The sequence below is a fragment of the Miscanthus floridulus genome, chromosome 11 (genome assembly GCF_019320115.1).
Source record: "Miscanthus floridulus cultivar M001 chromosome 11, ASM1932011v1, whole genome shotgun sequence".
Lineage (NCBI taxonomy): Eukaryota > Viridiplantae > Streptophyta > Magnoliopsida > Poales > Poaceae > Miscanthus > Miscanthus floridulus.
In genome coordinates, this window is record NC_089590.1 from 53,161,026 (window position 1) to 53,179,350 (window position 18,325).

At 49.2% G+C, this 18,325-nt stretch overlaps 1 pseudogene; it reads left to right on the plus strand.

The window, feature by feature from the left end:
* Nucleotides 1–9,319: 9,319 nt before the first annotated feature.
* Nucleotides 9,320–17,618, plus strand: LOC136490744 (agmatine deiminase-like; annotated as a pseudogene).
* The last annotated feature ends 707 nt before the right edge of the window (nucleotides 17,619–18,325 follow it).

The window sequence follows — 18,325 nt, forward strand, 5'->3', positions numbered from 1 at the left end:
ATGGGCCATCATCAGCCCGCTCTAACCCTTTGTAGTGCACCTGAGGGTTTGTGTTGGTCGCTGGCGAAGATGCCCATTGGCATCGGCTCTCGACCGGATGTCGCTTTTGCAAGTGCATCGGCCGCCTCGTTGAGGCGCCTTGGGATGTGATAGAGTTCAAGGCCATCGAATTTGTCCTCTAGCCATCGGACTTCTTGGTAGTATGTAGCTATCTTGGTGTCATGGTAGCTCGACTCCTTCATGACTTGGTTGACGACCAGCTGGGAGTCGCCTCGGATGTCGATGCGTCGGATGCGCAACTTGATGGCAATTCGTAGGCTATTGTTGAGCGCTTCATACTCAGCCACATTATTTGATGAGGGGAAATGGAGCCAAACCATGTACCTCATGCAGACCTTGAGGGGTGATACAAAGACCAACCCTGCGCCGACACCCTTCTTCATCAGCAATCCGTCGAAGTACATCGTCTAGTACTCTTGATCGACGACCACCGATGGTGTCTAGACCTCGGTCCATTCCGCGATGAAGTCAGCCAATACATGGGACTTGATCACCATTCGAGAGGCATATGTGATGCCTTGATCCATCAACTCAAGTGCCCACTTTGTGGTTCTTCCTGTGGCATCCTGGCTCTGGACGACCTCGCCAAGGGGGAATGACGTTACAACCATCACAATATGTGACTCGAAGTAGTGGAGTAGCTTCCTCTTAGTGATGAGGACTGACATATAGGAGCTTCTAGATTTAGGAGTAGCAGGTCTTGGAGTAGATAGTACTTCGCTGGTGAAGTACACGGGGCGCTACACCCTGAGGGCATGCCCCTCTTCCTCCCGCTCTACTACTAGGGCGACGCTAACCACTTGCATGGTGGCCGCTATGTATGGCAGGAGGGATTCTCCAGTCGCTTGGAGGAACTAGGATCGAGGGCCTTGTCAGAAGCAGTTTGAACCATGTCAAGTGCCTCCTAGACCTCAGACGTCTACTCAAAGCGGTCGGCTTTCTTCAAGAGTAGATAAAGGGGGGAGACCTCATTCGTTGAGGCGCTGAGATGAATCGGCTGAGGGCGGCAAGGCACCCTGTGATTTGCTGAACCCCCTTTATGTTCTGAATTGGGCCCATCCTTGTGATGGCTGAGATCTTCTTTGGGTTGCCTTCGATGCCATGCTCGGAGACGATGAAGCCGAGCAGCATGCCCCTCAGGACCTCAAAAAGACATTTCTCAGGATTGAGATTGATGCTATTCGCTCGAAGTTTTGCAAAGGTTTGCTCAAGATCGGTAACAAGATGGTCATCCCTGCTTGGACTTAACCACAATGTCATCAACGTAGGCCTCGATAGTCCACCCGATGAGGTCCCCGAAGCATTTGAGCATACAGCGCTAGTACATAGCCCCAGCATTCTTTAGACCAAACAATATTGAGATGTAGCAGAACGATCCAAAGGGGATAATGAAAGATGTCACGAGCTGGTCAAACTCTTTCATCACAATTTGATGGTAGTCGGAGTACGCATCAAGGAAGCAGAGGGTTTCACACCCCAAGGTAGACTCGACTATTTGGTCTATGCATGGCAAAGGGAACAGATCCTTTGGGCACGCCTTGTTGAGGCCCATATAGTCAACACACATCCTTCTATTTCCCGCTCTTCTTTCGTACAAGAACAGGGATTAGCTAACCACTCTAGGTGGTGTACTTCTCTGATGAATCTGGCCGCCGAAAGTTTGGCTACTTCTTTGTCGATGGCCCTATGTTTCTCTTCATCGAAGTGATGCAAGCATTGCTTCACTGGCCTAGAGCCTGGATGGATTTTCAAGGTATGCTTGGTGACCTCCCTCGGAATGCCTGATATATTCAAGGGTTTCCACGCAAAGATGTCTTTATTGTCGTAGAGGAAGTCGATGAGCACGCTTTCCTATTTGGAGGAAAGTGTGGTACCAATGCGTACCGTTTTACCCTCAGAGCTGTTGGGATTTATGAGGACTTCCTTAGAGCCCTCTATTGATTAGAACGACCCGATCAACTTCTTGGCGTCGGGCACTTCTTCGGCTACCTCCTCCTTGAGGGTGGCGAGTTCCTCGGAGGTAACGATTGCTGTGGCGTGGCCGCAACACTCGACCTCGCACTCGTAGGCGTGCTGGAAGGAGGTGTCGACAGTGATGACCCCATGGCGGCTTGACATCTTCAGCTTAAGGTATGTGTAGTTGGGGACGGCCATGAACTTTGCGTAGCATGGTCGTCCCAGGATGGCGTGGAAGGTTCTAGGGAACCCAACCACCTCGAAGGTGAGGGTCTCAGTCCTATAATTAAACTGATCCCCAAAGGTAATGGGCAGATTGATCTGCTCGAGTGGCATGGCTTGCTTCCCTAGGCATAATGCCATGGAAAGGTGCTCGGGTTGGGCGGAGGCACGTCCGGTCGATGCCTATCTCATCGAGCGTCTTAGCGTACATGATGTTGAGGCCACTGCCCCCGACCATTAGCACTTTGGTGAGTCGCTTTGGGCCGACCATTAGGTCAACCACAAGTGGATTTCTCCTCGGCTAGGGGACGATATTCAGATGGTCGGTCTAATCGAAGGTTCTGGCGGACTTCGACCACCGGAGGAAGGGAGGTGTGGCCGGTTGGCCCATGTAGACTTCATAGCGTGCGACCTTCTGACGGCGTTTGGAGTCATAAGCCGCTAATCCTCCAAAGATCATAAGGTAGCCGTCCAGCATTAGAAAGTTATCGTCCTTCTCCTTGAGGTCATCCGTAGTAGGGGGGAGGGTCTTTCCCTTGCTCCCCTTTGTTGGAGCCTCTAGACAAGAACCGCTACATGAGGCTACAGTCCTTGAGCAGATGCTTAACAGGAAAGGCGTGGTTCGGGCATGGCCCCTTGAGTAATTTTTCGAAGTGGTTTAGAGTGCCATCCGTAGGCTTCCAGCCACCTTTACGGTCAGCACCGGCCATGAGAGAGTCCTCGCGTCGTTGCTTCTTATTCTTCCTTTTGGTGGAACGATTTGAGGTGCCTTCGCCGGCACCCTCATCTTGCCTTGCCTTGCCCTCGAGGCGATCGAAGATAGCTCTGACTACCTCTTCTCCTAAGGCATGGCTGGTGGCGATGTCTAGAAGTTCCTTGGTGGTTTGTGGGCCCTTACATCCTAAGCTTATGAACTAAAGACTTATAGGTCGTCCCGAAAAGGAAGGCTCCTATCATGTTGGCAGTCGACGATGTTAGGAAGCTCATTGCACTATCAGGAGAAGCACCAGATGTACCCTCAAAGGGTCTCACTGGCCTTCTGATGGTAGTTCTTAAGGTCCCATGGGTTCCTAGGGCGCTTGTATGTGCCCTGGAAGTTTCTCATAAAGATCTTCTTCAAATCCGCCCAACTCTAGATTGCGTTGGATGGCAGGTGCTCCAACCACGCTCATACTGAATCAACCAAGAATAGTGGAAGGTTGCAGATAATGAAGTCGTCATTATCCACACCACTGGCTTGACAGGCAAGCCGATAGTCTTCGAGCCAAAGTCCAAGGTTTATCTCCCCTAGAGTATTTAGGGATATTGGTAGGTGGTCGATACCTTAGCAGGAAAGTAGTGTTGAGGATGTGCTGGCTGAAAGGCCTGAGAGCCTAGCAGGCTAGGGCTCGGGCTCTGATCCTCGCCGCTATCGTAGCATCCACCACGACTGAGGATGATAGCCGCGGTGGGCTCCTTCTCTTGGGTCGCTGTAGGTACATCTGTGGGCATCGAGGGTGCTGTGTGCATCGTGGTTACAGCCAAGACATTGATGTATCTGGGCCATAGCGCGCTGCCTGTCACCTTGTGGTGCCTAGTGGACTGATGCATCCCATGTAGGACGCATCGAGGGCATGCGCTGGCTGGTGTCGAGCTCGTGTCGCTGAGACAATGAGCTCTTCACCTGCTGCACCGCCGCACGCTCAAGTAGCGTGCGAATTTTGTGGTGGGCCCGACGATCCTCGGGCATTGTGGCCTTTGGAAGGAATGGAGCAAGGCCGTTGCGCCAGCGATGTTCTGGCTTGCCCGAGCGAAGCGAGGAAGGGTTTCATCGTTGGTGATGATCCTTTGATTCACATCACGGGGCACGACTCATGTGCGCCCACCGTCTCCGTAGCGTTCGATCTCCCGATCGACCTCCGTGTATTCCCGCATAAGCACGAGTCCGGCTTCATCGATCTCCTGCTTTTGGGCTCTTAGCTGCTCCACCCCTACATGAGGTGGGGTCACTGTCCCCCCTTCGGTTCCATTGTTGGGGTTGCCTGCTGGGGTAGCCTCCTCTACAGAGATACTCTCGGCGTGTCCCTCGGGGGTACCCGCCATGAAACAGTCTCGGGAGGGATGATGGCTCCCCCTGCTGGAGTCAGAGCCAGAGTCTGACCCTGGCTCCTCTGTAAGGAGGCCGTGGAGGGATTCCGTGACACTTTCGATCATCCCCATGAACTCGTTGTTCGTGGGGTACGGGGTCATGCGCTAAGCCACAAGGTGGCTAATGGTCGCCGCGGTGTTGCGAAGACCGATCAGAAGCGTCGTTAGGGTGCTCCATGCGGAGTGTTTTAGAGAGAGGGTGAGGCAGCGCGGGTCCTCCCTAGATGGCTGAGGTCTAAGGGAGACATCAGGCTGGTGCTCAAGCCTCCCATAGTTGAAGCCGATGGAGGGGAGAGATTGCATGGCGGCGTGGGCCAACGCCAACTCTCCACCCACCATGACGATGAAGTCTAGGTCACCGAAACGCATGTGTGCGCCCGAAACCTAGCTGATTGCATGGTTAGCCATCCAAGGCTTGATTTGGAATGAGCAAAGGCCCCTACCCGACACACCAACTATCGATGTTTCAAACAAACACCAAGTAGTAAATTTATAATTGTTGCGCGTTAGGCTCGAATGGTGTACTAAAAGACACAAGGTTTATACTAGTTTGGGCAGAATGTCCCTACATCCAGTTTGCTGCTGCTCATATTATTAGTACCGAAAAAGATTCATAGTAGGGGGTACAAACGGTCGAGAGAGGGATAGGTCCTAAGTCTCTGATAGAAAGGTCAAAAGGACGCCAAGAGCTTGATTGCTGCTTGACTATGTGTTGTGTGTGGAATCGATCCATCCCTCTAGTGGGGCGTCCTACCCTTCCTTTTATAGACTAAGGGGGGGAGCAAGGGCTACAGATGGGAGAAAGAGAAAAAAACCAAAGGTAGAGAAGGTCCTTCGAGGGTGCTGGGTCTTCCTTTTCCCTTGAGCCTGCCCTGCTGACATGGCAGACCATGCTAGGGATAGCATGTTTCATTGATCCTAATAGGGTCAGACTCTGGCTTCATCTCAGCGAGTGGTCATGTCCTATCCTTCCTCGGTGGATGGTGCGGTGTGTCAGGACATCGAGCCATGACTCTACAGGAAGTAGACGGGGAAATGACTATACACCTATTACTGTAGATGATGTGAGTTCCTCCTTAGATTGTAGTGGTTGTCATATGCCTATGTTAGTATCCACGTCCGAGGGCTGATGGCGGCGCCTACAACACTGTAGGACAAAAGTCAACGCCTACAACACTGTTCGGGCTCTAGTTAGGTCGGAAAAGGCTTAAAGCGCCCGTTCCATCGTATCCTGATAGTACCTTCCTGCAGGCGTGCAGGGCATGGACCTCGGTACTAGTGGTTGACTTGAATATCCTATCGTACCCTATGCTCATCATCATGAAGGAGCAGGGTAAAGTCATCGGGCGAGGCGGAGCCTACCCTCAGCCGTCGGGGCGAGGCGGAGCTAGCCCTTGGACGTTGGGTGAGGTGGAGCCTACCCTCAGTCATCGGGCGAGGCAAAGCCCGCCCTCGGACATTCGAGCGAGGTGGAGCCAAGCCCTCAGCCATCGGGCGAGGCGGAGTCTAGCCCTCGGGGGTCGGGCGAGGCAGGAACCAAGCTTCTATCGTTCGGGCTAAGAAGCGTAGTAGCGTTCTTGTCTGACCTGAAAGCGTCAACGTTCGATGGTTATTAGTTTCATCCTCATTGGATACCTCGGTATTAGGTCCCCGACACCATGTATCTTTGAAGCAGTGCTCTCTGTAGTTGTGTGTCGTTCCTAGTGGCAACGTCGTACACATCTTCGATCACATTTTCCTCGTCGTCCTCGTCAATCGCCTCCTTAGTGTACGGGGGCTTGATATATGTCCTAGTAGACCTGTGAAGCCACCGTAGGTACTTCTCGAAGGTGTGCTAGTCGTGGGGGGAACTCGCATCGACCAGCTATCGGTCCTTGGTCTGCCACAACTGGATGTGCGCGTTGTGCCACGCGTCAATCCTTGGTCTTATACCTCTTCCTATGGTCATAACTGCAATACAACGATTGTTAGTTGTACCATACACGCCTCTGAATTGTAGCTTTGTTATTAATCGATAACATACCCATGTAATTCTTGGTTGGTGGAGTAAAACGGTGGTGGATAGCCTATCATTCTTCCAAACTACCTATAAACCCTGATGGGCAAGTGAATCTCGACCACGTGGAAGAAAATAAGAGGGACGTTGCAGCGATACTCATCTGACTCATCCCTAGTGACAGGACTCAGATAGTCCTAGAGCTCCGGAGCATCCCAAGGACACCAATGCGCCTGAACATTTCGTAATTGAGTTAGATTTTGATATAGTGTACATCGAACAAGACACATGTATCATAGTAAAGAGACAAGCTCAAGGAAGACGACACGTCGTAAGTAGTGCTGGGTCAAGAGACGAAAGACCATAGTTGACAACATGAACAAGCTCGAGGAAGCCGGCACTGCCGTATGTACGGCGCGTAACGCTTGCCCCCACTAGTGCGCTCTAGGTGTGCGTGCGGGGCCTCAAAGGAGGCAATGGCACCTCTGCGTCGGTGTCAGTCAAGAAGTGTGCTCGGTGCGGGTCGTCGTACTCCACCTCAAGAAGGGGGTACAACTGGTGCTGCGTGGGAGGGGCCATCCTGTTATAAATTGATAAACAAAGGGTTAGAGTATTCAGATTAACAATATTCAAATTAACATTATGTAGCATTGCAAATTTTGAACTATTTGTTATGCAATACGAACACAATATGAAAGCACATTATATAATCAAAGTAACATTAACAGATATATTAAACAACTTCACTAGAAAAATAAACATTTGACGAAACTTCATCAAGTCATCCAAATCACCGTGCCACGCACTACTAAATACCGACACTTAAAAACTAGTATCTATACTGACAACCTTTACTACTACAAACTATCTAAATAATAAATACCTAACCAATCCCTAAACCCTAAAGTCCTAACTAACAGTAACCTAAACCCTAACTACCTAACCAAACCTTAACTATACTACAACACACAACCTAAACCCTAAAAACTACCTACCTAAATAAACAAATTCACTAACCTAACTATTCTAAATCACTAACCCTAACTAAAATAACATTCATAATAACAAGAAATCGAGAGATGGAGCTACTTTGATATGGACCGAGCCGAAAGAGATGGCCGCTGGCGGCCTCGCCGACTGGCGACGCTGGCGCCACAACACTGGCGAGGCGGCGGCGCTTGGCGGTCGGCTAGCCGGGGGCGACGACGGCGGCCCCTGGCGGCGGCGGCGGAGTGCGCTGGGCTCGAGGGCGAGGGCAGGCGCAGTGGAGGCGTCGTGGGCTTTTACTAGGCCTTACCGCGCCACCAGCGCTGGCACGTCACAGCCGCGTCAAGATGAGTGGCGCGGCAGACCCTGCCACGACGACGCCATGTCGTCCCCCCGCCGCGCCACCATGCATGGCGGCAATAGGCGCGGCCAAAAATGTTAGTCTTGGAGAAAAAAACAGTGTTAAATTTAAAATTAGTTTAGAAAAAGTGTTAAAAAAAATTCACTCTCGATTGGGTTCTGCAGCGTGTGCTCGTGTGATGTCCGAATTCTGAGATTGCTCTGCTTGGCGATTGATCGACGGATACGGGCATATGGCCGAGGAGATTTTTTTTTTTTTTTTTTTTGTCGGGAAGAAGAAATTGGTCGCCGTGGGCTCTTCTTGGTTCGGCTGATCCATGGGCTGTGTGGTTACGGGTGAAGGTCCAGCTTGGGCCAGGCGACCAGCCCGGTATGGATGAGACGTGTTTGAATTTGGTCCAACTCCCGATCAGCCCAAAGTTTTTTGCATTTCGCACCGGATAATCTTTGATACATACATATTTGTAGGTGTTTCTAAAAAAAAAATTGGTGGTTCAAATCAGCCCGAATCATTTTCTGTTGAGTTTCCTGTGAAGGTCAATGCAACAAAAATTGTGAAGGCAAATGCCAAAAAGAATATGAAGACCAAAGCGAACAGCAAAGATGTTGCTAGAGGAGGTGCAAAGATTGATATTGTGCCATTTGACAGCCCAAGAACAGCCACAAGATGCAGAACATAGCCCTCGCCAGCCCTGCAATGGCACAAGAAGTAAAAGTAGGCTTAGCCTGTGATCTCAATATGAATATCCTAACACTATTTATGAAGTTGTGACATGAGTTTTAGACGCTGTGTATGTGTGAACTTTAAAACTTGTGTCCAACTTATTTATGTATGGAAAACCCATTTGTAGCGAACCTATGTATGCACTTGTTCTAATTCTAAGCTCGTGTGAATTGTTGATCTTAATTGCTATCTTAAAGCTCCTGTATATATTTGTTATGGTTGTCCATTGTATTTTGTGTATCAAAAAATATTGTCTGGTCCGTGCATATATATCTACTCAAACTTCATATATCCGACCATACATTCAGAGGAGCAATATGGTCTTTTTACCTTATGTTTAACACCGTTAGCCCTCAACAGTAACGCTGATGTCATTTTAGAAGCCGATTCAGACTCTAATTCGGCGACAAAGGATCGGAGATCGATTCTGCAGGGTAGAGGCTAATTCAACGGTGACACAGGCCGATTCGGTGGCAGTGGAGGCTGATTTGGGTGGCTGAGGACTTCGATTCAATGGCGGCCTTGCCCAGGCGACGAGCCGATTTGGCTTGCCTTCGTTGGCAAGTATTTCCTTGCCCAGGTGAGCAAGCTTGCTGGGCAAACAGGTTGAGGACTTGAGGTGAACAACCAATCAGCTTTCCTTGCCCTCTGTGTCGGCTTGTGCCTTGCAGTTGGCAAGTGTCGCGCAGACAGGCGGCCTGACCGGTGGGCCCTGGTTGGATTCATCCTCCTCTGCAGGCAGCACTGCAGTAGTCACAGCTCTACTCACAGGCGTATCTTCGCGGCATCGGTCCCACGGGCCAGTGTGAGATTCACTTGCCCATCTCTATCGCTGCCTCTCTTGAGTCCGTCGGATTCCCTGCACCGTTGGGGCTCGCGGCCTGACCAAGCGCCCGTCTCTCAGCTGCGGCCCCACCGGCCAGTGAGGCTGCGGCGCGGCGCAGCAGAAAACGCCCAGGCGCATCGGCATCGCCGGGGGCAACGCCGTCACGCGCCTCCCGATCCTCTCCTCCACCAAATCCTCCTCCTCCGTCTTCCTGTCAGGCCGCGCTATATAAAAGCGGCCCGCGGGAGCACGGAGCAGGCGAGCACCCGCCCAGCGGCAGATCAGTCGAGGCGGCCGATTCCAGGGTTTAGAGAGGAGCGGAGATGTCGAAGGTCCTCGAGGGGGCCTGGCCAAGATGGGCTTCCGGATGCCGGCGGAGTGGGAGCCGCATGAACAGTGCTGGATGGGATGGCCCGTACGTACTCTCCCCCCTCCCTCCCTCCCTGCTTCTCCCTCTCCGATTCGCCTCTCATGTTCATGTTGCTCCTTCCATGTTCTTCGTGCTTTCATTTTGGGGCTCCGTGCTACGGGGTTGCAGTTGCAGCCATCCGTGTGCTTGTGACGCAGGAATCTGATTCTGATCTCGACAGTGCGTCAGATGTTTGGTTGGGAAATGGCTGATTTTTGATCTCGACAGTGCGTCAAATGTTTGGTTGGGAAATGGTTTGCTTGCTTGTGGGGTCGTGGTTCAGGGTCATGAGACTGAGTGCTGCGCGTGCGATTTCTCGCAGCTTTTTGCGAGGAATTTCTCTCGCATTTTTCGGAACATGAGACGTGCTTTTAGGAAAAGAAATCAAAAGTAGGATGATTCTTTCCAACTGCTTTTGCGCCACCAAGACTTAAGCTATTTTCTTGTCTTGCCGTCTATCAGTTCAGAGCAGAGGTTCAGTCTGGATGAACTGGATAGTCTGGATCGATCATGTGCGGCCGCAGTGCTCTGCGAATTGTATGGTCCTAGGCTTCTCTTCCTTGAACTGCGAAACGAATCAGTCGATTTTTTTCTGTTGTAAATAGAATTGGCACCCGTATATTCCAACTCGCATGTTGCTGGGAGCAGTTAGCGTCTCAGGAGACGGATCCACTGGTCAATTGCCATTGCTGTGTGAAGTTGGAATCTGAATATTTTGTTCTTGGAACCTTGAGCCGTAAACCGGAGTAGCCAGATTTTACTATCCTGAATTCGAAGGACGTGATTGGTTTCTTCTTTCTTAAGCGCACACCAACTCTGATGTGCAATCTACTATATCCTAATCTATCGATGTTGGCCTATGGGAATACATAAATAACCTGATCCTGCAACTTTGCCAATAGTATTATATACTAAACTGAACATGATGTTCATCGTACCAAAGAGAACGTGCGAGTATAGTATAAGATGGTCCTAATAATTCATGCTCCCTTTTGTCTTCCACTACTAACTATGTATATGAATGTGCTCATAAGACTCCCGTGAACATTTCCAAGTGCATTATCATAATAAACATTTTCAAATTTCTTTTGAATGCCAGGAGCGTCCAGATAACTGGAGGGAGAATGCTGGTTCAGCTCAAGAGGTATTTGCTAGAACTGCAATTGCCATTTCAAAGTTTGAACACGTCACGTTATGTGCAAGTGCCAAGCAGGTATCAGATAGTCTCATCTCTGCCTCATTTCAGTTTCAACTGTATTGTGGACTACTTCATTGCCATACATGGTACAGTAACAGCGGTATTCACACATTTTTGTCTCTGGTAGTACCCCAAAGTCCACGAGCTGATGGAACATCAGACCAACATCAGGGTGGTTGAGATGAGCATGAATGATTCCTGGTTCCGCGACATGGGACCCACTGTGCGCCACTTAAATCTTGGTCTTCTTTTCTCATTTTCAGTCCGTTGTTTTTACTTGCTGACAGTGTTCCTGGTTTTTAGTTTATCTAATTCAGGAATCGCAAAACAAACTATAGCAGGAATTGATTGGCAATTTAATGCCTGGGGAGGCGTGTTTAATTGAAGTATGCATATTGTTTCTGCACTGTTTCATGCTGTTTATTTCAGTTATGATGTCTTTCTGATGACGGTTTCTTTTTCTCACAAAATATCTACTACTATTGTTCATGCAAAGGTTCCAAATTTCCAATTGTTAATCCATCTTAACAAAATAGCTATTTTTAGTGGAAACCACCAAGTGTTTCCAAAGGTAATAGAAGGCCGTTGCTCTAGGATAGCATGCATAGAAGCACTTCTTTTTTTTTTTGAACAAGAATTTCTTAACATTATAAACGAGTTTTGCTACTTCTGCACTACAGGAATCTATGACGATTGGAGTCTTGACAGCGATGTTGCCAAGAAAGTAAACAACTGAGCCCTTTTCAAGAACATTTTTTTAATTTTAACCCTTTTTTTAATATAATTTTAAATCTAACATTGGCGGGTTTTTTTTAAACTAACACTTTTGGCCGCGCCTATTGCCCTGGCGCGGCCAAATGCCTGTGCCGCGCCATGCATGGTGGCGTTGCACAAGGCTGACGTGGCGTGGGCCGGTCTGGGGGACCGATGATGTGGCAGGTCCTGCCGCGCCATCGACCCTGGCGCGGCAGTGCCGCGCCCTGTTGCGTGGCGCGGCTGGACCAAATATACCGCACGAGCAGCCACACCACCTGGCCGCTGCGCCTGCCGCCGGCCTGGGCTACCTGGATGGTAGAATCAAAACGCGTCGCGTCCGTATTTTATTGAGTTTTTTTCACAGCCGAATAGAGAATTTGATAAGCCAATGATTAGTTTTTCGTCTTTCATAATACAGTTATACACCATTTTAACTAATCAATTACGAAAAATTGCCACCGGCGTCCAGATACGCCGGGACTATCGGTTCCCGAACGCAGGGTACTTAATCTCGCCGACAGTGCTGCCGCAACTCAAAGAAACGAATAAGAAGCAAGTTGACAAGCTGCCACATAACATATTCATTGTTTTGACATAAGTTTGATATAACATAACCAAATAACCCCGCAAGTTTCGGATGCCAATATTCGTTTGACTTCACAAACTAAGACTCAGGAGTGTAAGGATCTCTCGGACGCCTCTGTCTCTTCGGATTTGTTGGCAACACATTGGAAGTGTAGCCAACGTCGGTATGGTCGCGTCGACGGTGCATACGGCTCGTACCCTGTAGGTATATGATACGCACGATTACTTATAATTCTTTATGATCGTTAGTTCATGGAGCCTACATATTGAAACAAACTATCTTTGTTAGTACCTGTGAGGCTCCTTGGGTGCCAAATAGGGCACCACCTAGCTGAGACATGCCGATCTCGTCCTGCGGCCATTCGTCCCACTGATCGTGCTGTCCGCGGAAGCCCGGGGGTTCGTCATCGTCGTCATCGTCCTCCTCCTCGTCCTCGATTGCAGGGTCCTTCCCAGCGCTATGATATGGTGGTTTACGCACCGTGGAAGTGGCACCCTACGTCATCGGCTGAGAAGAGCCGGCTGGTGTCCTCAAGAGGCTGAAGACGTGCCACCCGACCGCGCGGGGAGTGGCGGTTCCTCATAAGGAGTGTCCATGTAGCTCAACTTCTGAGCTAGCTTCCTGCAGCTCTTCTTCACCTTCTGCATAAATAGACGTTAAAGTTAGTTCATTACCCAAACGCATATTTTCGAAAAGGACAAGTTTATGTTTACCACCACAAAAGCCGCGAGAACGCCTGTCCCCTGCCCTCTAGACTTGTGAAGCCGGAACGCTGCTTCGTTGGACAGCCTTGACAATTGTGTCGCCTGGGTACAGAAACGCAGTTGGACAGTTTTAATACACATACTTAATACCAAAAGGGTAACAAATTGTACCATTTAAGTATCTTACCACGTATCTTTGAAGCGAGGCTCTCTGTAGCTGTGTGTCCTCACTAGTGGTAACGTCGTACACATCTTTGATGACATCTTCCTCCGAGTTCTCGTCAATCGCCATGTCAGTGTACGGGGGCTTGATATGTGTCCTCGTAGACCTGTGAAGCCACCGCAGGTACTCGTCGAAGGTGTGTTGGTCGTGTGGAGGACCCGCAAAGACCGCATGTGGTACCCTGGTCTGCCACAAATGGATGTACGAGCTGTGTGTCACGCGTCAATCCTTGGTCTTGTACCTCTTCTTGCGGTTAAACCTGCAACAAAACGATGTTAGTTGTACCAAACACACCGCTGAACTGTAGCATTGTTATTAATCGATAACGCACCCGTGCAATGCTTGATTGGTGGAGTAAAGTGGTGGTGGACAGTTTGTCATTCTTCCAAACTGTCTGCAGACCCAGATGGGCAAGTGAATCTCGACCACATGGAAGAAAATAAGAGGGACGTCGCAGCGATACTCGTGTGACTCGTCCCTAGTGCCAGGACTCAGATAGCTCTGGAGCTCCGGAGAATCCCAAGGACACCAAAACATCTGAAATTTCGTAATTGTGTTAGGTTGTGATATAGTGTACATCGAAGAAGACACTGCTACGATAGTATAGAGAGCGTAACCTGGTGCTGTGTCAGGACGTCGAGACCGTGCGTATACTCCCTATACTTGCGCCACGCATTCCCTCTAACTAACTGTGCTTCCGTCCAGATATACAGAGCTGTAGGGAGTGTATCATGCCCGTTCCATTGCTGCATTGAACACGATAATGAATTAACAACAAATAATCTCATCATATCTAACTGTCGGGAAGAATATAATGAATCGAAGTACTTACCGGTAAACCATTATTAAGGGGCCTCCCAACGGGCAATCATTCCCAATACCAAACCTGGAGTAGGTAGGAGCAACCATCAAGGTTCGCATGTTCTGAGGTGCGACGGCAGGCAACGCATAGCTGTCGATACGTCTATGCCAGGACTGCGCTGCCCCAGCTGTACCCCGCTATGTTCTCCCACGGCTAGCGAAGTATGTCAAGGAAGATCCAGCTGATGGTGTTGCCCGAGGCGTCTGGGAAGAGGAAAGCACCAAGAAAGTGCCAGAGCCACACTCGAGCGAACCTGTCGATCTGTGCCTTCTCAGCTTGTGGTCCAAGTACTCAAAGCGCTCTGTGATCCAGGATGACGAAACACCGAAACTTTTCCTATAATTGATCAAAGAAAATGAGATCCGATGCCAGCTGTAAAGCAATGCAAATATTAAATGGGCTTGAATTACTCACTTATTTTTCTTGGAAGCATCGTCATCCGGTGGAAGAAAACCAGTAAACTGAGCCACCAGCTCCCTCCAGTGATCGTTGTCAACTATCCCTGTCACTGGAAGTCCCCCCAACTGAAGGCCTAAAATAGTCTTCACGTCCTGCAACGTCAAGGTCATCTCGCCACAAGGTAGGTGGAACGTGTGGGTCTCAGGCCTCCACCTGTTATAAAAATAGAACGACTGTTAGTTGCCTCCAATTTGTTACAAGAAAGTTTATGTACAAAGAATGCACTCGCACCTGTCTACAGCTGCAGTAAATAGTGCTGGGTCAAGGGGTGGAAGACCGTAGTTGACAACACGGACAAGCTTGAGGAAGCCAGCACGCCGTATGTACGGTGTATAACGCTCGTCCCACTGATGCGCCCTAGTGTGAGTGCGGGGCCTCAAAGGAGGCAAGGACACCTCTGCGTCGTTGTCACTCAAGATGTGTGCTTGGTGCTGGTCGTCGTACTCCACCTCAAGAATGGGGTACAACGGGTGCTACGTTGGAGGGGCCATCCTGTTACAAATTGATAAACAAAGCGTTAGAGTATTCAAATTAACAAAATTTAAGTTAACATTAATAAGTTCACAAACAAATCACAAAACAAATTCACTAACCTAACTAGCCTAAATCCCTAAACCTAAAATGCTAACTATACTAGATAATAAATACATAATCAATCCATATAAAACTTTGGTTCTAAAATTACAAGTAATCTCTCCGTCTCAAAATAAATACACATCTTGCTTCTCGAGTAGTCAAATATGTTTAAGTTTGATCAAAACTAAAAAAAATGGTATCAATATTTGTATCTCCAAATAAGTTTATTACGAAAGTATACTCCATGCTTAATGTAATAGTACCTATTATGTATCATAAATATTAGTACGCTATTATATAAATTTTTTAGGAAGCGAGATGTGCATTTATTTAGGACGGAAGGGGTACTTCCTCCGTCACATAACAATAGTCGTTCTAAGATATCGCAAAGACACTAATACTCAATGAAAATAGCCTCGATGCCCCTACATGCTCCTAGAAATGCTAGCACTAGCAGATCATCATCAACTCTTTTGCTTCTGCGTCGGCCGCTCGAGGATTGCGAGGGCACGTGGGGGTACCGTAGGGATACAAACAATACTAACTATACTAGATAATAATAAAAAAATATGAAATCGGGAGGGAGGTACCTTAGGAGCGGGCGGCCTTGACGCGCCGGCGTTCGTGGCGTGGCCGGCTAGGGCGCTGCGCGGCGGGCGTGGCCGGGCGCGGCGTGGGCGAGCGGCCGAGGCCGGGCTGTGCGGGCGCGGGCAGCCGCAGGCAGGGGCGCTGGCGGCGGGGCGCGTGCGGCTGGCGGCGGCGTTCGGGCGGGCGGGCAGGGCAGGGTGCGTGCGGACGATCGGGCTCGCACGCGGTATATATCTGGTCCAGCCGCGCCACGGATCAGGGCGTGGCACTGCCGCGCCAAGGTTGGTGGCGCGGCAGGACCCGCCACGTCATCGGGCCCCCCAGGCCGGCCCACGCCACGTCAGCCCTGTGCCGTGCCACCATGCATGGCGCGGCACAGGCATTTGGCCGCGCCAGGGAAATAGGCGCGGCCAAAAGTGTTAGTTTAAAAAAAAACCACCGGTGTTAGATTTAAAATTATATTCAAAAAAGGGTTAAAATTAAAAAAAATCTCAAGAACAAACTGATGTTTGTGCCAGACTATTTTCCGTACTGATTGCTCTCTTTACTGTTTCGGTCGTGAATTCCAGATAGTCGAGATTGAGAGGATCCCTAGGTTTCCGCAAAAAAATATCCTTGAGGGTGGAAGCATTCACGTAGATGGAGAAGGTCCGGCAATATGTCATATCTGTCAATGTATAGAGAGTTTCTGTCTTGTCTGCTATTTCCTTCATGATTAATGGTCATGTTTCATCAGGTACATGCATTACAACGGAAGAATGCTTGTTGAATCCTAACAGAAATCCCAACATGACGAAACTAGAGAGAGAGAATGAGCTGAAGGATTTTCTTGGAGTCTCAAAGGTCATCTGGATATCTCGTGGACTTTATGGTAAACACCAAATTGGCTCTTTAAAGATGTACTATACTGTAAAACATTTCTGTTATCCTCATCTGGGAATTCGCCTTCTTACTGATAAATAAGCCTTTGACCATTCCCCAGGTGATGAGGATACAAATGGCCACGTTGACAATATGTGCTGTTTCATTAAACCTGGTGTGATCCTACTGTCATGGACCGACGATGAGAAGGACCCTCAGTATGAACGGTCAGTCGAGGCACTGTCTGTTCTCTCTCAGTCCGTTGACGCGAAAGGACGGCAGCTCGAAGTGGTGAAGATCCACGTCCCTGGACCTCTGTACATGATAAAAGAAGAGGCAGAGGGTGTTGTTTCGACGGTCAGTATCACACAGCTACACTGGTTATTAGTGCTAGTATATATCTGCCCTTTGCATGAAAGTATCGATCCCAGGCGTTGCTGCTAACAGCGAAGAATGTCTGGACGGGGTTTCAGGGGCATGCTGTGCCGAGGGAACCGGGCACGAGATTGGCCGCCTCGTATGTCAACTTCTACATCGCCAATGGCGGAATTATAGCGCCTTCTTTCGGCGACAACAAGTGGGACAAGGAGGCACATGCGGTTCTCCAGAAGGCGTTTCCTGATCACGAGGTGGTATATCTTGACTGTGCATTCTACCTCCAAACGTTTAAGGGCTTGAGGCGGCTCGCATTGTGTGCGGTGGAACTTAATTGAGGTTAGAAGCATGGTGTGAATTGTGATGAAGGGCTGTGGTTGGCACGCAGATGGTGATGGTTGAAGGCGCACGAGAGATCGTGCTGGGAGGCGGGAACGTTCACTGCATCACGCAGCAGCAGCCCGTGCGCCCGTCCCTAGGTGAACCAACCTCGACGCGAAGGCGATAAAGAGCATGCTGGTAGCATCATTTTGTATACTATTATATTATTATATTATTTAGTCGGTGAATTGATCTCCGGTCGTTATCACGCTGGCCAACATGCGCGAGAAGATAAATAAGACCCGTCAGCAGTTCGTTGACAAATAGTCAAATACTATACGAAAACAATTTCCCGTTTCTTCCAGGCCCTGGCTTAGCTCCGTTCGATGCAAAAGCGTGAGTGGGGTAACCGAACACCGTCGTTATTTGCAGAGTCAAAACATCTCAAGTTTGATCAAATTTATATAATAAAACAATAACATTTATGAAATACTTGTTATATTCTTTCATTAATTATATTTTATAGTATACTTATTTGATATCATAAATTTTTGTAATTCTCTATAATTTTGATCAAATTTGAGATACTTTAATTTTCCAAGAAATTAGAGGCAGTGGTAATCAAACTTCTATTGCGTGTATCAAGCCTGAATAGCGGGAGCCTACCTCACTGATACGAGCCAGCCTACACTGGGCCAGGAAACAACCAATCATGCCTCCCTAGTAGGCTAGTACTTCATCCGCGTGTGTCATGACGGCATTACCGCTGGTCCTCTGCTCCCCGCCCCCCAGGTGCAGCGGTCCAGGCCGCGGCTGCCGTCGACAGCACAAGAAGCCTCCTCATCGGAGGCGTGCGGACGTGGGTTGGTAAGTGACTTGAGGCCATTCGGTCGCTTCAGGATGTCTAATGCCGAGCCTATGCTGGGTTGTTGTGTTGCGCTTGGACGATATACAGGACAGGTCAAAACCTAACTAAGCTCATAGTCATGGAGTTACAGTAATAAGTCAAAAAAGATGGAACAATGTCGTTATCCAACCCACTTCGAGTACCTCTATGTTCATAACTTACAGGCAGTAGAAAAGTTGCCAAATTCCTTTATCACGACTTTAGAGCAATCCTAATGTGACACCATGGTTTGGTTGTATGCC